Genomic DNA, 23193 nt, shown 5'->3' with positions numbered 1-23193 from the left:
TTATATATAGCTTTAGCTATATTTCTATTTTTATTGAGAAACATCACTAGCATTATATTGATGGAGAATTTGTCGATATAATCTACAAGTGCAAACAATCATAATAATAATAAAAGTCATGATGTTGGAACTATTTAGCTATATGAATCGTTTGCACTCTTATGTAAGACAATGTATTTAGTCAAATTAAAATCACTAAAATTTTATTGATTTTAATTTGACTACATATATGTTGTCTTACATAATTCTCCTTCAAATCACCAACTAAACTCTCAAATATAATATTTGATTATCAAAATATAAGCTGAGCAACTTATGCTTAAGATATTTATTTCAAATACCATAGAACACATTGATCCATGGCGCAAGGTTGCGTGTTTGAATCACATGGGGTTTAAACCCCTCTTTTTTTCTTTTTCTTTTTTACTGTTTAGAACATTTTATCATCATAATTCTCAGCTTTTCGTTTTACTTCACGGAATAATGAATTTGTTATCTAGACTCTCGATGAGATAGAGTAACCAATGTGTCTGTAATGTAATAATTTTATGTTGACACTGTTGTGTTGTCTTATATAGTCAACAAATTCTCATTATCATATTTTATAGCAATATCCTAACCAGATTATATAACTAACTACGAGTTCTGTAGAGAAATAGTAGTGCTCAACTTTTTTAACTTCAACATTACATCAGTTTCTTAGTTGATCATCTGCAATCCAACTTTTGTAGAGAGCATATGAACACTACATCATGAATTCAGCTCTTAGTTCTTGAATTATAAAAAAATCTCTAGCATTATTTTATCAATTTGATTCTAATACGATAAATAGACAAGAAAAAACAGCTTTGTTGTTGGCTATAGAGCTTCGATAGATATCCATAGATTATCTCCACCAATAGCTAACCTTTTAGAATTTGAGCGATTAATCTATTAGTAAAATTGCTCTAGATGGATGCTGGTAGCCACCTTAGCTAGCTGACTTGGTCGCCCATATTTGAACATCAAGTTGCCGTGATGCCTCCTCCAAAAACTTCTAAGCTGGTTCATGAGAGAGGATGAGTCGCCCTTAGGGGAGCTAAGGGCACGAAGACATTGGAAGTAGTCACCCAAGGCAAGCATCCTCTGTGCTAATTGGCGACTTATGAGGATGTTGTACATTTGCTATGAGGCCTGTTGTCGAAGGTGATATGCATGTTTCAATAAATGAAGTCAATGATGATTTCACAATAAAGAAAATATGTAGTAGCAAATTCACAAGATAAACTAAGTTGTCATATACTTAGTTTTTATTGGTGTATATGAACTTTTAACAAAGACACATATTATGAAAAGAATAATGAAAAACCTACTACTGACATTAGAGTTGATATTTGCATTATGCATAACTACTGATGTTATGCATCATATGCCCAACAGAGAGAGTGAAATATAAAAAAAAGTTTATAATTTTATGTAAATAGGTAATGCAAACTCTTGTAGAAAAGGATAGATAACTTACGGATGCATCCCAATAAGAGTAGTCTGTCATAATCACTTTCAAGCATCTTACTTAGATAGATAATGATTTTATTAACCTTACAGAAAAATGATTTTTATCAAGGCCTAACGAGAAAGGAGAAAAGACGAAAGTAGTTAGATGATGTTGCAAAATAAGAGATCTTTCCGATGATCAAACACATAAGCGAAGAGTGCTAGAAAAATAATTTAATAAGATAATTATTCAAAGTACTAAAGGTTGTTATTCGCGGTTTCCACAAACCTTTCTAATTGAAAGCTTCAGGCTAAAGGGCCTAGAAGAAAAAGATCTTCTTTTTTGAACTCGAGTTCCTCTCGGGGGTGAAATATTTTGTTAGCAATTTATTTTATTTTTTATTTTTAAAATAAATAATCATGTCATCAAATAAATAAATCATACTTATTCATTATGATAAACATAAGAGAAGAAAAAATGATTGTCAATGACTTATGGAAGGGACTTGTCAATGAATTATTGACTAAAAAGAAATATGTTGTCATAGAGTTTTTAATGAGTCAGAATAACTTGAATACATAAACCTTGACATTTTCTAATTTTTCAATCATCGGAAGGAAGAAGAGTATCTTATGTATAGCATTATCATCCATTCGACTAGGACATAAGCATCAAATTTTCTAGAATTTGTTTGGTTCAAAAACTAATGCAGAAAAATGTGAGCTCCATTTGTTTTGAATAGATATCTTTTATGTCTTTTAAAAAAAAATTATACTCTTCAGCACCATTATCAACTTATAATCAATAGTTGCCTCCACAACTATACAACAATCTTCTTTGTCCAATTTTCGAAGTTCTTTCTCTTACAATCTTTCATTAAATTGAAATTTTAGTAACTAAACATATTACAAAAAAAAAAATAATGATACTGTTCTTTATTCGACACCAAAATGATAATAAAACGTTACAGGAAAAAAATGAAGCTTCATAACATATGTAGCAAGCAAAAATTTCAGATACTATACTATCCTCTTGACAAACTAAGAATTAGTAGTCAATATTTATATATTTTTAAAAATAAGTAATAGATATCTTTTATATGCTTTCAGAACTTTTGAAAAGAATTTTATATTCTTTAACATCATTTCTAGCTTATAAGAAAAAGTATAATTATTACTAAAAAAATAATGATACTTTTTCTTATTTTTCAGACACTAAAATGATAATACAACATTACAATAAAAAAAAAGCTTCATAACTAATTGCAGATATATGTCATAGATGTGTTCATTTTATTACCTACCAACTAATTGTTCTCCTAATACAATTAAACTGTTATTATAAAAAAAAAACTAAAGATACAACCAACGTAGATCAAATTCAATAATCTTTCTGGATCTGTGTGCTCAATTTGGTTCAGATGAATTCAAACATACACATAAATGCACGAGTGTGGCAAAATGCATGGGTCTTAATAATTAAATGAAACCAAACGCGGGAGACATGTTGGGTCTATTAGATCGCACAAGCAAAGTCCAACATATAATCTAATTATATAACAATACAGATGTGTATCAAATTTAATATAGATCTGTTGTTTAATGCGTTAAATTAATCGGTTAAAATGAATGTATTGCTCTTAATTTTTTAATGTGTGAGTCTGGATATGACTAGAACAAATATGTTAATAGTCATATGTTTCCTTTCAAGTATGTTCCGTCCAAGCGGCTCTCACATAATTCTTTGAGATGTCCGCCTTCAAAAGAAAGGTGTCCTTATTACTTAGATCACAATCATCTAAATGATAGCACAGTTACCAATATGCCTTCACAACAATTAACCTGACCGAGACAAAGTTGACAATGATCGATCGACTCGCAGAATTAGCCAAATATGGTAGAAACAGAACACAAAAGCTTGATATTTTGGTTACCTTTCTGAAGTAATTGACTTTCCCCCACACCAATTTCTGAGACATCAGCATAAGAGAATGAGTACCTTTTGTTGTAGAATAAATAAATAGAAGAACAATCACCAAATCGATGTGGAAGTTCAATTCCAAGAAACTCTTGCAGAATTTAAATTGTCACAAATATAAAGTGATTAATTTGCAGTCAGCATGCAATAGGATGACACTTTGTCTTAAGGAAGCACTTGAAATCCTAGTTTTCCACAACAACGTGGTGCTTTCCCTGCACAGCAACAACGTAGGAATCATATTGAGCAATAAATTTCTCCTTGCGTAGCAGGAAAAGAAATTTGTTTCTGAACTTCTCTTCAGTTAGCAGGATGACAGATAGCAGGTTATATCCTTTATCCAGCAATTTATTCTGATCAAGAAAATTCACAACTTCATATCGAGGTCTCAACCTCTTCTCCAAGCTATATGTAAGAAGCACGGGATGGCCAATGATATATGTCAGCTCACAACCAGCTTCCTTCATCAGGAATGTCACCTTGTCAGATATGTTCTTCTTTGAGTAATTCCAAATGCCTGGATGCTTCCTGAATGTAGCAAGGCTGTCTGGTTGGGACCACCCAAAGTTCATCAAGGTTGCAAAGGTAGCATCAAACCTGGACCTGCTCTGGGTCATGACTGATAAAAGTGCATGAGGGAACATTTTACAGTCCCGTGACACACCCAACTCCTCAACACGTTTGATAGATTCGTCGATATATTTGTTCGTTCGACAAAAAAAACTCGGTTGTGCGACCACCATCTGCGCGATGCGTTGCTCACTGAAGCCACACTCTCTCAAAAGAGATATATTGGGCTCAATCTTTCGAGCCAAGCTAGAAGAAAGGAGAAACATGTTCCTCCTGCTGGCTTTAATTAACCTCTCATTAGAACCAAGAAGTGACTTCCAGAAGTTGATCCTCGGTTGGATGTCACGTAAAATGAGCATATTCGGACATGATGAAACCAGCTGAACTATTTCAGTGTCAGAAAATCCTATGTCCTGCAAAGATCTCATCCTGGGCTTCAGGATAGTCTCTACATTAGCACGTAGAAGCCAGGGTTCCCTCTGCATAAGCTTCATGACTTGTGCATCACTCCAACCACTCTGCTTAAAGAACTCAATGGAAAGACTTGAACTTGAAGATTTTGTGTGACAGGTGCGACACTTGGCTGTTTTTGCAGCCTTTTCTGAGGAAAGTTCACATGATTGAAGGGAATTCACCACGGTAAAGTTGGATTTATGATCTGAAATTTGGTCTTTGGCGGTGGAAAAGCTACTAAACAGACTGCAGATTTCATAGCAAGAAAGATGGACGGTGGACTTGTTACATGGGAGAATGCAAAAGAGCCTCTTTTGCACCAAAAACATTATATTTTGAAGCAGTATCACACACTGTTTGCAGAAAAACACAAGAAAAGTAGTTTTATTGCTGTCCTCTCCAAGTCCAAATGCCTCTTCTACCTCAAATCAAGCACATCCGAACTAAATATATTTTCTGTATCTGCTTCCAACCAAAAGGAAGTTGAAAGCTTCCAACTAAACATCTGTATCGGATAACATTCCCCTACCACTCACGTAAATCCACCGGCATTCAGTTCCCATTAACAGTTTCTTTCAGATGTAAGCCTCTAAATCGTGTTTGAATGTTGATTAAGAGTACCATTGAACATTTACTTATTACCATGCTCACATCCAAGCTATTAACCACCACTGAAATAATGTCTTGATAAGACACATGCACACTGACACTACCTTCCGCTATTTATCTATTGTAGCTAGTAGCTTTAGAAACTGTGAAGCACACTATATCCCTGCAGATATTGAAAAATTATATCAAATGTATTTTCATCAAATATGCTGCATAAGAGTGACAATGGCATTTACTATGTTGATCGTATACAGATGATATTCAACTTTGTACTAATAGGTTGAACATCAGTCGATGACTTGCAATGGGTACTTCAGCACTAAGATTAGGTGGAAGATGCATAATGTTTTGTCTAACATCAGATTCACTAATGTCCTACAACTAAAACCAGTAACATTTCAAATGAGCACTTCCATAATAATTGATCCTTTTCAACAAGAATGTAAAGAGATGATTTTGTTATAGGTCTAACTCGACTGGTAATTAGAAAACACACAGTTTAAGAAATTAACAACAGTAATTTTCTGATGATGTGCAACTTGACAAAAATTACAACAACATAGCTGGAAGACCAGAGAAAGGCAACAAATTTTCCGAAAAAAGAATAAAAATGTAAGAAAACTGCCTCGATCAAGAAAAACTACTAGTTTATTTGGTTCTATGATGATAAAAAAAACATAATTTAAGAGGAAGACTGCTCGTGTCAATAACTTCAGCTACAGTAAAAAATATGTATCCTCAGCTATTTATCATTAATGAAGAAAAAAGAAAGTCTTTTATTTGAGAAGCTTCACTGGCATAACCTAGATCAGTGAGAATTTGCCAATAAAACCAGCAAGTGCAAACAACCACAATAATAACAAAAGCCGCGATGTCCAAACTATTCATGATCAGCCACATGGATCTTCTGCATCATTGAACTCGGTATAAGAAAATATCTGTAGTTAAATTAAGAGCATTCAAATCTCTTTCTGTTGTTACTGGTAAAGGCCCCTTCAAATCACCAACTAAACCAGCAAATACAAGATTTGACAATTCAAATATAAACAGGCCTGTGTGTTTTGAGGTGCGAACAAGCCTCAAGTAGCGGAGATAGTTGCTTTCAGCACTACAGCAGAGAACACACTATGCTGACATAAAGGTGTAAGGTTATACCTAACCAAATACATTGAGATTTTGGGTCTATCTTTGGGGTTTGGAAATCAAGTCAAATTCTAGTTGTTTACTCAACTTGTACTTTAGGGTGAGTCGAGTCCTTGTATCATTTGGGGTTTTGTGTTGAAATTTTCTGGTGTGCTTGAAAAGGAAACTGCTATGCAGTAAACATAATAAAGAAAACTAAGAGGTTCGACGAAACAAACACTTCATCAAAATAAACAGTTGTCATTGAGATAGTTTCTTTTAGGAAACCTAATCAGATTAGTATTATCTTAGGTATATTTTTAATTAAAATGCTTCACATGAGGAATAGTCAGACTTTTGCATGATTCTATTGAAAAATGATTACGATTTTATTTGGACAGTGACCCAATTATAGCCTCTTGTTCTATGTTTTCCGTGCTTTCTTTTTCTCTAAGACTTCCCCAATTCTCTTTGCTCTCTCGAAAAGCAGCACTTCTCCTGCTGTCTATCTCAACAACCGTATTTAACTTGCATACTGTGACTTGCTATTTCTTTAAAGTATGCTCATGACATGATGCTGACCGTTTGTCCGGAGGGTAGCGGGTAACTATCAGGGAGTAGGAAAGGGGAGGGGAAGATGTATTAGAGAGCGCGAAGAGGGGTGTAGAGGAGGGAGATGGGGGTTGTCGGGCCCGGAAAAGGATAATAGAGAGGGGGCTGTCGGGGCCGGAGAAGGAAAACGGAGAGGGGGCTGTTGGGATCGGAGGAGTCGGGGGATGGTGTCGGGGAAGCGGGAGAGCTGTGTCGAAAGGGGAAGAGCAAGGAGGGATTAGGGTAAGGGGGCAGCGACGAGGCGGGGGCGTCGGTGGGCTGCGATGAACGGGGGAAGACGGAGGGGAAGGGATTGTGCGACGGCGAAGGAGGAACAGGAGGTGGAAGAGGAGTAAAAGAGAGATACCGGGCGCTGTCACCGTTCGCCGACGGAGAGGAAGCCGCAGCATCCACCGTTCTTCGTGGAAAACGCCGCAGCGAAAAGAGCTCGACGGAGGAAGATGCCGCCGCTGCTGCCGCCTTTCGCCAAGGAAAACGCCGCAGTCGCGGTCGCTGTGGAGAAGGAGACGGTTTCACCTCTGACGTTTAGGGCACGGGTGCGAAGTTGAGGATGCCGTTCTCATCTGGTTCAATCGAACCAGAGATCCAAATTGACTTGACTTGGGCTAGACCAAACCTTAATCAGACGGGCTCCTGGGCCGCATCCGGTTGAACACGCCCGTCCGGCCCACTTATCGGGCGCTCAGTGACTTCAATTGCTTCAGCTATTAATCTAAATCAGTGAGAATTTGCCAATAAAGCCAACAAGTGCTAACAATCACACTAATAACAAAAGCCATAATATCCGGACTAACTTTTTAAATAAATCCAACTTTTTCACCAAAATAAAAAAAAAAAATATTTAACAAAAATAAATATAGCTAATGTTTCACAATTTTTTCAATAGAAAAATAAAAAGTGATATTATTAGGGTACCCAAAAATTTATGATGGATGTTTCTTCACAATATATTTTCTGAATGTTTCATATCTTCGTTATTCTTTCAAATATTTTTGATATGTTGGTTTTCATGAATTACACATATCGGATTTCCAAAAGCTTCCTCGGTGTTGAAGTAATAAAAGAGCATCAAAGCATTCAAACTTGAATTAGTGTTGAATCAATTATGTGAGAAAGGATAAAAGATTTTTTTGGAGTATCTATAGGGTTTTTAATTATTTTTTTCCTAAAATTTCTCCAGAACTAACTATTATTTGCTTATCAGAAGGACTAATTTATTTTTAATTATTAATATTTTTAATTATAAAATAACTAAAGTACTCTTAAATATAGCTATTTATATGGGAGAGGCAAATGGTTCATTTGACACTCCTTCGATTGTTGGCGTAATTGTTTAAGTTTAGTTATCTATCAACAACCTATTTGATCGAGGTTTTTATATATAAAACACCATCAAATTGATTATTTAAATAGGAAGGAGAATCGTCAATTCCGGGATCGATGATTCTAATTTTTCAAACCTAGGAATCAGAATTAAATTACCCATGTCCGATTCCGATTTGATTTGCAATCAACGAACCATTGAGCTGGTTTGATTCAGTTATGATTTACACTATAGTTGTTCAGCATATTTAGATCATTTAGACAAGATAAGGAAACTAAGAGATTTGATGAACCACACACACCATCAAAAGAAAGCTGATCCATCTTGTCGGCCACAAGTAAATCATTTTTACTTTCAATGCAGATTCATTCATAACGGACTACATGAGGTAATTACAATCCAGATTCATTTATGGTTTGACTGATGCAAATTCATATGTTATATTATACTATAATCATTTTCTTAGGTTCGAATTTATTATTTACAAATCAAATTGGCACTTGAATCCAAGTGAAATCAAATTAGTTTGACTTAAGCTCGATCCAACTAAAGTTGGATAAGATGAACGTCTGATCGGCCCAACAATTGAACCCGGGTGAGTGCTTGGACCATTTAGCTATAACCTGCCGGTGCAAACAATCATGATAATAACAAAAGTCATAATGTTGGAACTATTTAGCTATATGAATCTTTTGCACTCTTATATAAGACAACGTAGTATGTCGTCAAATTAAAATCATTAAAATCTCTTTTTATTACTAGTAAATTCTCATTCAAATCACCAACTAAACTATCAAATACAATATTCGATCATTGAAATATAAGCTAGGCAACTTATTTTTTTTTAATGGGCTGTATGAGGTTACGAGATAGATTGATCCTTTGCCAATAAGTATTACAATGTTACTGTACAACTTAGACGAGAACAATTACGTTCCTAGCAATACGTAGGGAAGAAGAGATCTTTTGACTCCCCTAAAAATAATAAATATAAATATTACACTATGAAAGCCTATACATATCTTGTTAGATAGACATTTGATGACCGAGAAACCTAGGATAGCAAATTAAAATAATTATGTAACATCAAATTTTTATGCTAAAAAAATATCTAAACAATTTGTGGATCCAAAAGTCTCCTTTTACAAAATAAATCTAGTATCATAAGTTATGTTACACTAGATGTAACATTATTCTAAGGTTTGACTAGAATAATGTTGGTATCCATCTTGGGCAATTGACTTGGTCGCCCGTATTTGAATATCAAGTTGTCGTGGTGCCTTCTCCAAAGATTTCTAAACTAGTTTATGAGAGAGAACGAGTCACCCATAGGGAGCTAAGGGCCGAAGGCATTGGAATTAGTCACCCAAGACAAGAAATCATGGTGCTGATTAACGAGTTGTGACGATGTTGTACATTTGCTGCAAAGCCTGCTGCCAAAGGTGATATGCTTGTTTCAAAAATTAAGTCCGGGATGATTTCACGATCAGACGAATATACGATAGCAAATTCCATGTATGATAAACTAAATTGTCATATACTTCATTTTTTATGAGGTCGATAAATTTTTAACAAAAGTACATATTACGAAAGGAATAATGAGACATACTACATTAGAATTAATATGATATTTATTATTTGTATTATGCTAACTGCTGATGCTATGCATCATATGTCTTGATGAGAGAGTGCAATGTAAAAGAAGTTTGTGAATTTATATGTATATTAGGTAATGCAAACTCAGGTTAGAAAAGGATAGATAACTTACAGATTTATGTCAACAGAAGTAGTATTTCATAACCACTTTCAAATTTCTTACATAGATGATAACTTTGTCAATCTTATGGAAAGATAGACAATTTTTGTTGAGACCTAATGAGGAAGGAGAAAAGACACAAGCAGTTGATGATGCTGCAACTTAAGGTCCTTCCCATGATCAAACACGTAAGTATAGAGTGCTCGAGAAATAGTTTAATAAGAAAATTATTTTTTCAAAGTACTAAAGCTTGTTACTTGTGGTTCCCACGAACCTTCCTAGTTAGAAGTTTCATGCTAAAGTGCCTTCATGAAAAAGGCTTTCTTTGATGAACTTGAGATCCTCTCAAGGTGAAATCTTGTGTTAGCAATTTATTTTCTTCTTTTTTTTAATAAATAATGATATTATGAAACAAACAAATCATACATGTCCACCATGACGAGAAGAAAAAATGACTACCAAGGAACTTGTCAGCGAATTATTAAGGGGAACTTGTTGAAAAATAAATGGGAACAAAAGCAGCAAATTTTCTGGAACTCATTTGGTTCAAAAAATAATACAGAACAATGTGAGCTCCATTTATAATCTTTTTTATTATCCAAAATTATATAAATAGATATCTTTTATGTCTTTTCAAACCATTTGAAAAGAATTTTACACACTTCGATATTATCATCGATTAATAATCAATAGTTGCCACCACAACCATCCAACAATCTTCTTTTTCTATTTTTCCGAGTCTTTTTTCGAATCTTTTATTAAATTAAAAATTTAGCAATTAAATATATTATTAAAAAAATACTGATACTGTTACTTATTTTGAAGACACCAAAATAATAAATACATACGGGAAAAAAAAGGAAAATTCATAACACAAATCAAGTTGTACCAAGCAAAAATTACAGATACTAACCTCTTGATAAATTAAGAATTAGTAATCAATATTTATATAACGATACAACGTGTTATGTAATTATTGTTATATAACAATAATTATATGACAATAAAGATGAGTATCAAATTTAATATAGATCAGTTGTTTAATGTGTAAAATTATACGATTAAAATTGACGTATTGGTCTTAATTTTTTAATGTGTGAGTCTGGATATGACTAGAACAAATATGTAATAATCATATCCATATCTTTTGTAGCCTTTGAAGTATTTTCCGTCCAAGCGGGTCTTACATAATTATTTGAGATGTCCCCATTCAAAAGGAAGGTATCCTTATTAAATTAGATCACAATCATCTAAATGATAGCACAGTTACGAATATGCCTCCACAACAATTAACATGACCGAGACAAAGTTGACACCGATCGATCGACTGGCAGAATTAGCCAAAAATGGTAGAAACAGAACACAAAAGCTTGATATTTTGGTTACCTTTCTGAAGTAATTTACTTTCCCCCACAACAATTTTTGAGACATCAGCATAAAAGAATGAGCACCTTTTGTTGTAGAAAACATAAATAGAAGAACAATCACCAAATCAACATGGAAGTTATACTCCAAGAAACTCTTGCAGAATTTAAATTGTCACAAATATAAAGTGTTTAATTTGCAGTCAGCATGCAATAGGTTACACTTTGTCTTAAGGAAGCACTTGCAAGCCTAGTTTTCCGCAATAACGTCATGCTTTCCCTGCACAGCAACAACATAGGAATCATATTGAACAATAAATTTCTCCTTGCGTAGCAGGAAAAGGAATTTGTTTCTGAACTTCTCTTCAGTTAGCAGGATGACAGATTGCAGGTCATGTCCTTTATCCAGCAATTTATTATGATCAAGAAAATTCATAACTTCATATCGAGGTCTCAACCTCTTCTCCAAGCTAAATGTAAGAAGCCCGGGATGGCCAATGATATATGTCAGCTCACAACCGGCTTCCTTCATCAGGAATGTCATCTTGTCAGATAAGTTCTTCTTTGAGTACTTCCAAATGACTGGATACCTCCTGAATGCAGCAAGGCTGTCTGGTTGGGACCACCCAAAGCTCATCAAGGTTGCAAAGGTAGCATCAAACTTGGACCTGCTCATGGTCATGACTGTTAAAAGTGCATGAGGGAACATTTTACAGTCACGTGACACACCCATCTCCTCAACATGTTTGATAGATTCGCCGATACATTTGTTCGTTCGACAAAAAAAACTTGGTCGTTCCACCACCATCTGCGCGATGCGTTGCTCACTGATGCCACACTCCCGCAAGAGAGATATACTGGGCTCAATCTTTCGAGACAAGCTAGAAGCAAGGAGAAACATGCTCCTCCTGCAGGCTTTAATTAACCTCTCATTAGAACCAAGAAGTGATCTCCAGAAGTTGATCCTCGTTTGGATGTCACGTAAATGGAGCAGACACGGACATGATGAAACCAGCTGAACTATTTCAGTGTCAGAAAATCCCATGTCCTGCAAAGATCTCATCCTAGGCTTCAGGATAGTCTCTACGTTAGCACGAAGAACCCTGGGATCCCTCTGCATAAGCTTCACAACTTGTGCATCACTCCAACCGCTCTGCTTAAAGAACTCAACGGAAAGACTTGAACTTGAAGATTTTGTGTGACAGGTGCAACACTTGGTTGTTTTTGCAGCCTTTTCTGAGGAAAGTTCACATGATTGAAGGGAATTGACCACGGTAAAGTTGGATTTATGATCTGAAATTTGGTCTTTGGCGGTGGAAAAGCTACTAAACAGACTGCAGATTTCATAAGAAGAAAGATGGATGGTGGACTTGTTACATGGGAGAATGCAAAAGAGCCTCTTTTGCACCAAAAACATTATATTTTGAAGCAGTATCACACACTGTTTGCAGAAAAACACAAGAAAAGTAGTTTTATTGCTGTCCTCTCCAAGTCCAAATGCCTCTTCTACCTCAAATCAAGCACATCCGAACTAAATATATTTTCTGTATCTGCTTCCAACCAAAAGGAAGTTGAAAGCTTCCAACTAATCATCTGTATCGGATAACATTCCCCGACCAATCACGTAAATCCACCTGCATTCAGTTCCCATTAACAGTTTCTTTCAGATGTAAGCCTCTAAATCGTGTTTGAATGTTGATTAAGAGTACCTTTGATCATTTACTTATTAACCACCACTGAAATAATGTCTTGATATGACACATGCACACTGACACTACCTTCCACTATCTATCTATTGTAGGTAGTAGCTTTAGAAACTGTGAAGCACACTATATCCCTGCATATATTGAAAAATTATATCAAATGTATTTTCATCAAATATGCAGCATAAGAGTGATAATGGCATTTACTATGTTCGTATACAGATGATATTCAACTTTGTACTAATAGGTTGAACATCAGTCGATGACTTGCAATGGGTACTTCAGCATTAAGATTAGGTGGAAGATGCATAATGTTTTGTCTAACATCAGATTCACTAGTGTCCTACAACTAAAACCTGAAACATTTCAAATGAGCACTTCCATAATAATTGATCCTTTTCAACAAGAATGTAAAGAGATGATTTTGTTATAGGTCTAACTAGACTGGTAATTAGAAAACACACTGTTTAAGAAATTAACAACTGTAATTTGTGAGGTTCAAGATGCTAAAGAAGCCACTGTTGATGATGTGCAGGGAAAGCACATATAATTAACGGCGAAGGAGGAAGAGGAGGAGGAGGAGTAAGAGAGAGATACCGGGCGCTGTAACCGTTCGCCGACGGAGAGGAAGCTGCAGCATGCACCGTTCTCCGTGGAAAACGCCGCAGCGATAAGAGCTCGACGGAGGAAGATGCCGCCGCAGCTGCCGCCTTTCGCCAAGGAAAATGCCGCAGTCGTGGTCGCTGTGGAGAAGGAGACTGTTTCACCGCTGCATTTAGGGCACGGGTGCGACTTTGAGGATGCCGTTCTCATATGGTTCAATCGAACCAGAGTTCCAAATTGACTTGACTCGGGCTCGACACAACATGAATCTGGAGGTCGCCTGGGCCGCACCCGGTTGAACTCGCACCCCCGGCCCACTTATCGGGCGCTCGGTGACTTCAATTGCTTCAGATATTAATCTAAATCAGTGAGAATTTGCCAATAAAACTAACAAGTGCGAACAATAACAATAATATCAAAAGACATAATATCCGGACTAACTTTTTCACCGAAACTTAAAAATAAATATTTAACAAAAATAAATATAGCTAATGTTTCATAATTTTTTCAATAGAAAAATAAAAAGTGATATTATTAGGGTACCCAAAAATTTACGTCAACTTATGATGGATGTTTCTTCACGGTATATTGTCTGAATGTTTCATATCTTCGTTCTTCTTTCTATTTAAAAATTTGGCTACGATAATTTCATGTGATATGCAAGGAGTCATCATTATTTCAAATATTTTTGAAGTATAACTTGAAGATATCTAACTTGAGTTTCATGTTGATATGTTGGTCTTCATGAATTACATAGATTGGATTTCCAAAAACTTTCTCAGTGTTAAAGTGACAGCTTCCGCTTCTCCGTAACTAGTTATAGGATTAAGAAAAGAGCATCAAAGCATTCAAATTTCAATTAGTGTTGAATCAATGATGTGAGAAAGGATAAAAAAAAATTTTGGGGTATCTACAGGGTTTTTAATTTTTTTTTTTCTAAAATTTCTCCATAACTAACTATTATTTGTTTATCGGAAGGACTAATTTATTTTCTAATTATTAATATTTTTAATTATAAAATAACTAAAGTACTCCTAAATATAGCTATTTATACGGGAGAGACAAATGATTCATTTGACACTCCTTCGATTGTTGCGCCAAACACTCACTGTTGGGCCTAATTGTTTAAACCTGGTTATTTATCGACAATTCTATATAAAACACCATCAATTCCGGAATCGATTCTAATTTTTCAACCCTAGGAATTAAATCAGCCATGACCGATTCCGATTTGATTTGCAATCAACGAACCGTCGAGCTGGTTTGATTCGGTTGTGATTTAAACCAGTCCTAGATAACGACTAGTAATACCTAACTAAATGTATCGAGACTTTGTGACTATTTTGGAGTTAGAAATGAGTTACACTATAGTTGTTCTGCGCACTTAGATCATTTAGACAAGATAAGGAAACTAAGAGATTTGATGAACCACACACACCATCAACAGAAAGCTGATCCATCTTGTCGGCGACAAGTAAATCATTTTTACTTTCAATGCAGATTCACTCATAAGGTAATTACAATCCAGATGCAAGTTCATATGTTATATTATACTATAATCATTTTCTTAGGTTCGAATTTATTATTTACAAATCAAATGGGCACTTGAATCCAAGTGAAATCAAATTAGTTTGACTTAAGCTCGATCCAACTAAAGTTGGATCAGATGAATGTCTGATCGACCCAACACTTGAACCCGGGTGAGTGCTTGGACCATGCCCGATTGAACTCGCTCAACCAGAGTCTCATCACAGGGTGAGAAAGAGTAAGTGACTTCACTTGTTTCAATAAAAAAATTTATATTTAGCTTCAACTACACATCACTGATGAAAAAATATATTTCTATTTTTATTGAAAAGCAGGATAATATAGATGCAAACAATCGTAATAATAACAAAAGTCATAATGTTGGAATTATTTAGCTATATGAATCTGTTGCACTCTTATATAAGACAACATATGTCGTCAAATTAAAATCATTAAAATCTCTTTTTATTACTAGTAAATTCTCATTCAAATCACCAACTAAACTATCAAATACAATATTAGATCATTGAAATATAAGCTAGGCAACTTATTTTAAGGTACAAACAAGCCTCAAGTTGCCGAGATAATGACTTTTAACACTGCAAAGAAGAGAATATAGTGAGATAAAGATGTAAGGTAATACCTAACCATATGCATTGAGATTTTGAGTTTATTTTTGAGTTTGGAAATAAGTTACATTATAGTTTTATTCGACTCCTTAGCATCATTTGGTGTTTTGATGGTGCTTGAAATGAAAATTATAAGGTGGTACATAAAATAAGGAAATACTAATTTTTTAATAGACTGTATGGGATTACGAGATAGGTTGATCCCTTGGGAATAAGTATTACAACGTTACTGTACAACTTAGACGAGAACAACTACATTCCTGGCAAAACATAGGGAAGAAGAGATCTTTTGACTTCCCTAAAAATAATAAATATAAATATTACACTATGAAAGCCTATACATATCTTGTTAGATAGACATTTGATGAGCGAGAAGACTAGGATAGCAAATTAAAATAATTATGTAACATCAAATTTTTATGCTAAAAAAATATCTAATCAATTTGTGGATCCAAAAGTCTCCTTTTACAAAATAAATCTAGCATCATAAGTTATGTTACACTAGATATAACATTATTCTAAGGTTTGACTAGAATAATGTTGGTATCCATCTTGGGCAATTGACTTGGTCGCCCGTATTCGAATATCAAGTAATCGTTGTACCTCCTCCAAAGATTTTTAAGCTAGTTTTTGAGAGAGAACGAGTCATCCATAGGGAGCTAAGAGCCCGAAGGCATTGGAATTAGTCACCCAAGGCAAGAAACCATGGTGCTGATTAGCGAGTTGTGATGATGTTGTACATTTGCTGCAAAGCCTGCTGCCAAAGGTGATATGCTTGTTTCAAAAATTAAGTACGGGATGACTTAACAATCACACGAATATACGATAGCAAATTCCATGTATGATAAACTAAATTGTCATTTACTTCATTTTTTATGATGTAGATGAACTTTTAACAAAAGTACATATTATGAAAGGAATAATGAGACATACTACTGACATTAGAATTGATATGATATTTGTTATTTGTATTATGCTAATTGCTACTGCTGACATTAGAATTAATATGATATTTATTATTTGTATTATGCTAACTGCTGATGCTATGCATCATATGTCTTGCGGAGAGAGTGCAATGTAAAAGAAGTTTGTAAATTTATATATATATCAGGTAATGCAAACTCAGGTTAGAAAAGGATAGATAACTTACATATTCGTATCAACAAAAGTAGTATTTCATAACCACTTTCAAATTCCTTACATAGATGATATCTTTGTCAACCGAAAGATAGACAATTTTTGTTGAAACCTAATGAGGAAAGAGAAAAGACAGAAGCAGTTTGATGATGCAGCAACTTAAGAGGTCCTTCCCATAATCAAACACATAAGTATAGAGTGCTCGAGAAATAGTTTAATAAGAAAATTATTTTTTCAAATTACTAAAGCTTGTTACTTGTGGTTCCCACGAACCTTCATAGTTAGAAGTTTCATGCTAAAGGGCCTTCATAACTTGAGATCATCTGAAGGTGAAATCTTGTGTTAGCAATTTATTTTCTTCTTTTTTTTTGAAATAAATAATTATGTTATAAAACAAACAAATCATAACTGTCCATCGTGAAGAGAAGAAAAAATTGACTATGAAGGAACTTGTCAGCGAATTATTAAGGGGAACTTGTTGAAAAATAAATGAGAACAAAAGCAGCAAATTTTCTGGAACTCATTTGGTTCAAAAAATAATACAGAACAACGTGAGCTCCATTTATATTATTTTTTATTATCCAAAATTGTATAAATAGATATCTTTTATGTCTTTTCAAACCATTTGAAAAGAATTTTACACACTTCGATATTATCATCGATTAATAATCAATAGTTGCCCCACAACCATCCAACAATCTTCTTTTTCTATTTTTCCGAGTCTTTTTTAGAATCTTTTATTAAATTAAAATTTTAGCAATTAAATATATTAATAAAAAATACTGATACTGTTACTTATTTTGAAGACACCAAAATAATAATTACATACGGGAAAAAAAAGGAAAATTCATAACACAAATCAAGTTGTGCCAAGCAAAAATTACAGATACTAACCTCTTGATAAATTAAGAATTAGTAATCAATATTTATATAACAATACAACGTGTTATATAATTATTGTTATATAACAATAATCACATGACAATAAAGATGAGTATCAAATTTAATATAGATCAGTTGTTTAATGTCTAAAATTATACGATTAAAATTGACGTATTGGTCTTAATTTTTTAATGTGTGTGTCTGGTTATGACTAGAACAAATATGTAATAATCATATCCACATCTTTTGTTGGCTTCGAAGTACGTCCAAGCGGCTCTTACATAATTCTTTGAGATGTCCACATTCAAAAGGAAGGTATCCTTTTTAAATTAGATCACAATCATCAAAATGACAGCACAGTTACCGATATGCCTCCACAACAATTAACATGACCGAGACAAAGTTGACACCGATCGATCGACTGGCAGAATTAGCCAAAAATGGTAGAAACAGAACACAAAAGCTTGATATTTTGGTTACCTTTCTGAAGTAATTGACTATGAGACATCAGCATAAAAGAATTGAGTACCTTTTGTTGTAGAAAACATAAATAGAAGAACAATCACCAAATCAACATGGAAGTAATACTCCAAGAAACTCTTGCAGAATTTAAATTGTCACAAATATAAAGTGTTTAATTTGCAGTCAGCATGCAATAGGTTACACTTTGTCTTAAGGAAGCACTTGCAATCCTAGTTTTCCGCAATAACGTCATGCTTTCCCTACACAGCAACAACATAGGAATCATATTGAACAATAAATTTCTCCTTGCGTAGCAGGAAAAGGAATTTGTTTCTGAACTTCTCTTCAGTTAGCAGGATGACAGATAGCAGGTCATGTCCTTTATCCAGCAATTTATTATGATCAAGAAAATTCATAACTTCATAACGAGGTCTCAACCTCTTCTCCAAGCTAAATGTAAGAAGCCCGGGATGGCCAATGATATATGTCAGCTCACAACCGGCTTCCTTCATCAGGAATGTCATCTTGTCAGATAAGTTCTTCTTTGAGTACTTCCAAATGACTGGATACCTCCTGAATGCAGCAAGGCTGTCTGGTTGGGACCACCCAAAGTTCATCAAGGTTGCAAAGGTAGCATCAAACCTGGACCTGCTCAAGGTCACGACTGCTAAAAGTGCATGAGGGAACATTTTACAGTCACATGACACACCCAACTCCTCAACACGTTTGATAGATTCGTCGATAAATTTGTTTCTTCGACAAAAAAATCTCGGTTGTGCCACCACCATCTGTGCGATGCGTTGCTCACTGATGCCACACTCCCTCAAGAGAGATATATTGAGCTCAATCTTTCGAGCAAAGCTAGAAGCAAGGAGAAACATGTTCCTCCTGCAGGCTTTAAGTAACCTCTCATTAGACCCAAGAAGTGACTTCCAGAAGTTGATCTTTGGTTGGATGTCACGTAAAAAGAGCATATTCGGACATGATGAAACCAGCTGAACTATTTCAATGTCAGAAAATCCCATGTCCTGCAAAGATCTCATCCTGGGCTTCAGGATAGTCTCTACGTTAGCACGTAGAAGCCTGGGTTCCCTCTGCATAAGCTTCATGACTTGTGCATCACTCCAACCACTCTGCTTAAAGAACTCAACGGAAAGACTTGAACTTGAAGATTTTGTGTGACAGGTGTGACACTTGGCTGTTTTTGCAGACTTTTCCGAGGAAAGTTCACATGATTGAAGGGAATTGACCACGGTAAAGTTGGATTTATGATCTGAAATTTGGTCTTTGGCGGTGGAAAAGCTACTAAACAGACTGCAGATTTCATACCAAGAAAGATGGATGGTGGACTTGTTACATGGGAGAATGCAAAAGAGCCTCTTTTGCACTAAAAACATTATATTTTGAAGCAGTAGCACACACTGTTTGCAGAAAAATACAAGAAAAGTAGTTTTATTGCTGTCCTCTCCAAGTCCAAATGCCTCTTCTACCTCAAATCAAACACATCCGAACTAAATATATTTTCTGTATCTGCTTCCAACCAAAAGGAAGTTGAAAGCTTCCAACTAATCATCTGTATCGGATAACATTCCCCTACCACTCACGTAAATCCACCGGCATTCAGTTCCCATTAACAGTTTCTTTCAGATGTAAGCCTCTAAATCGTGTTTGAATGTTGATTAAGAGTTCCATTGAACATTTACTTATTACCATGCTCACATCCAAGCTATTAACCACCACTGAAATAATGTCTTGATATGACACATGCACACTGACACTACCTTCCGCTATTTATCTATTGTAGCTAGTAGCTTTAGAAACTGTGAAGCACACTATATCCCTGCAGAGATTGAAAAATTATATCAAATGTATTTTCATCAAATATGCAGCATAAGAGTGACAATGGCATTTACTATGTTGATTGTATACAGAAGATATTCAACTTTGTACTAATGGGTTGAACATCAGTCGATGACTTGCAATGGGTACTTCAGCACTAAGATTAGGTGGAAGATGCATAATGTTTTGTCTAACATCAGATTCACTAATGTCCTACAACTAAAACCGGTAACATTTCAAATGAGCACTTCCAGAATAATTGATCCATTTCAACAAGAACGTAAAGAGATGATTTTGTTACAGGTCTAACTCGACTGGTAATTAGGAAACACACATTTTAAGAAATTAACAACAGTAATTTTCTGATGATGTGCAACTTGACAAAAATTACAACAACATAGCTGGAAGACCAGATAAGGGCAACAAATTTTCCGAAAAATGAATAAAAAGGTAAGAAAACTGCCTCGATCAAGAAAAACTACTAGTTTATTTGGTTCTATGATGATAAAAAAACATAATTTAAGAGGAAAACTGCTCATGTAAATAACTTCAGCTACCACAAAAAAATATATGTATCCTCAGCTTTTTATCATTAATGAAGAAAAAAGAAAGTCTTTTATTTGAGAAGCTTCGCTGGCATAACCTAGATCAGTGAGAATTTGCCAATAAAACCAGCAAGTTCAAACAACCACAAAAATAACAAAAGCCGCGATGTCCAAACTATTCATGATCAGCCACATGGATCTTCTGCATCATTGAACTCTGTATAAGAAAATATCTGTAGTTAAATTAAGAGCATTCAAATCTCTTTCTGTTGTTACTGGTAAAGGCCCCTTCAAATCACCAACTAAACCAGCAAATACAAGATTTGACAATTCAAATATAAGCAGGCCTGTGTGTTTTGAGGTGCAAACAAGCCTCAAGTAGCGGAGATAGTTGCTTTCAGCACTACAGCAGAGAACACACTATGCTGGCATAAAGGTGTAAGGTTATACCTAACCAAATACATTGAGGTTTTGGGTCTATTTTCGAGTTTCGAAATCAAGTCAAATTGTAGTTGTTTACTCAACTTGTACTTTAGATTGAATCGAGTCCTTTGTATGATTGAGTCGAGTCCTTTGTATCATTTGGCGTTTTGTGTTGAAATTTTCTGATGTTCTTGAAATGGAAACTGCAATGCAGTAAACATAGTAAGAAAACTAAGAGGTATGATGAAGCAAACAATTCATCAAAATAAGCAGTTGCTGTTGAGAGAGTTTCTTTTGGGAAACCTAGTCAGATTAGTATTATCTTAGGTATGTTTTAAATTAAAATGCTTCACATGAGGAATAGTCAGACTTCTACATGATTCTATTGACAAATGATTATGATTTTCTTTGGACGGTGACCCAATTATTGTCTCTGCTATCTCTTGTTCTATCTTTTCCGTGCCTTTTTTTTCTCTCTAAGACTTCCCCCAATTCTCTTTGCTCTCTCTAAAAGCAGCACTTCTGCTGTTTATCTTAACAACAGTATTTGACTTGCATACTGTGACTTGCTATTTCTTTAAAGTAAATGCTCATGACATGCTGTTGACTGTTTGTCGGGAGGGTAGCGGGTAACTATCAGGCAGTAGGAAAGGGGAGGGGAAGATGTATAGAGAGGGCGAAGAGGTGGGTAGAGGAGGGAGATGGGGGCTTTCGGGACCGGAGCAGGATAATGGAGAAGGGGCTATCGGAGCCGGAGCAGGATAATGGAGAGGGGGCTGTCGGGGCCGGAGTAGGAAAATGGAGAGGGCGCTGTTGCGGTCGGAGGAGTCGGAGGATGGTGAAGGTGGCTGTGGTGAAGTGGTGGAAGGGGGAGGGATCGGGAAGAGGGGCGGGGCGCTGCTTATGAACAGGGGAAAGAGGGAGGAGGAGGATGGTGTCGGGGAAGCGGGAGAGCTGCGGCGAAAGGGGGAAGAGTAAGGAGGGATCGGGTAACGGGGGCAGCGACGAGGCGGGGAAAGAGTGAAGAGGAGGGAGGAGAAGGGATTGTGCGACGGCTAAGGAGGAAGAGGAGGAGAAGGAGTAAGAGAGAGATACCGAGCGCGGTCACCGTTCGCCGACGGAGAGGAAGCCGCAGCATGCACCGTTCGCCGAGGAAAACGCCGCAGCGAAAAACACTCGATGGAGGAAGATGCCAACGTTACTCCCGCCTTTCGCCAAGGAAAACGCCGCAGTCGCGGTCGCTGTGGAGAGGGAGACAGTTTCACCGCTGGATTTAGGGCACGGGTGTCGATTTGAGGATGCCGTTCTCATCTGGTTCAATCGAACCAGAGATCCAAATTGACTCGACTCGTGCTCGACGCAACCTGAATCTGGCGGGCGCCTGGCCTGCACCCGGTTGAACTCGCTCGCCCGGCCCATTTGTCGGGCGGCCGGTGACATCAACGGTGAAGTGATGGCTTCCACTTGCCAATAAAGCCATCGGATTTCACTTGCCATCGGTGGTGAAGTGGTAGCTTCCACTTGCCATCGGATTAAGAAAAGAGCATCGGAGTGTTCAAACTTCGATAAGTGCTTAATCAAATGAGGTGATAAATGATAAAAGATTTTTGGGGTATCTATAAGGTTTTTAATTTTTTTTCCTAAAATTTCTCCATAACTAGTTATTATTTGCTTATTGGAAGGACTAGTTTATTTTCTAATTTTTAATAATTTTTAATTATAAAATAACTAAAGTACCCTAAATATAGCTATTTATATGGGAGAGGTAAATTGGTCATTTGACACTCCTTCGATTGTTGGGAGAAGCACGGATTATTGGGCCCAATTGTTTAAGCTCAATTATCCATCGATAACCTATTTGATCGAGGTTTATTTTATATAAAATACCATCAAATCGATGGTTTAAATAGGAAGCATAATCGTTAATTCCAGGATCGTTGATTCTAATTGTTTGAACTTAAGAACCTGAATTAAATCAACCTTGGTCGATTCTGATTTAATTTGCAATCAACGAACCATCGATTCTAGTTTGATTCAATTCAAATTCATCGTATTTATACCTAATTAAATGCATCGATTCAGTTGTGATTCAAACCCATCACAATGGGTTCGTTGTGATTCAGTTAGGACTAGTTATACATGACTAAATGCATTGTGATTTTTCAGAAATAAGTTACACTAT

At 35.7% G+C, this 23193-nt stretch overlaps 1 protein-coding gene and 3 long non-coding RNA genes across 4 annotated transcripts in view; all 4 read right to left on the bottom strand.

Moving 5' to 3' along the window:
• Positions 1–23193, bottom strand: part of LOC135650479 (transcription termination factor MTERF15, mitochondrial-like) — a 76406-nt gene that overhangs the window by 5187 nt on the left and 48026 nt on the right. The window lies entirely within an intron of this gene.
• Positions 3520–7365, bottom strand: LOC135651893 (uncharacterized). Its single transcript, XR_010501980.1, has 2 exons — positions 7164–7365; positions 3520–5246 (listed from the first exon to the last, which is right to left on the bottom strand). It is a non-coding gene; the product is annotated as an uncharacterized LOC135651893 (long non-coding RNA).
• LOC135650685 (uncharacterized) lies at positions 11402–13736 on the bottom strand. The gene is made up of 2 exons (XR_010501596.1): positions 13562–13736; positions 11402–13098 (listed from the first exon to the last, which is right to left on the bottom strand). It is a non-coding gene; the product is annotated as an uncharacterized LOC135650685 (long non-coding RNA).
• Positions 18313–22302, bottom strand: LOC135650697 (uncharacterized). Its single transcript, XR_010501598.1, has 2 exons — positions 22107–22302; positions 18313–20044 (listed from the first exon to the last, which is right to left on the bottom strand). It is a non-coding gene; the product is annotated as an uncharacterized LOC135650697 (long non-coding RNA).

The sequence above is a fragment of the Musa acuminata genome, chromosome BXJ3-10 (assembly GCF_036884655.1).
Source record: "Musa acuminata AAA Group cultivar baxijiao chromosome BXJ3-10, Cavendish_Baxijiao_AAA, whole genome shotgun sequence".
Taxonomy (NCBI): Eukaryota; Viridiplantae; Streptophyta; class Magnoliopsida; order Zingiberales; family Musaceae; genus Musa; species Musa acuminata.
This window is presented reverse-complemented; position numbering and strand designations above follow the sequence as displayed.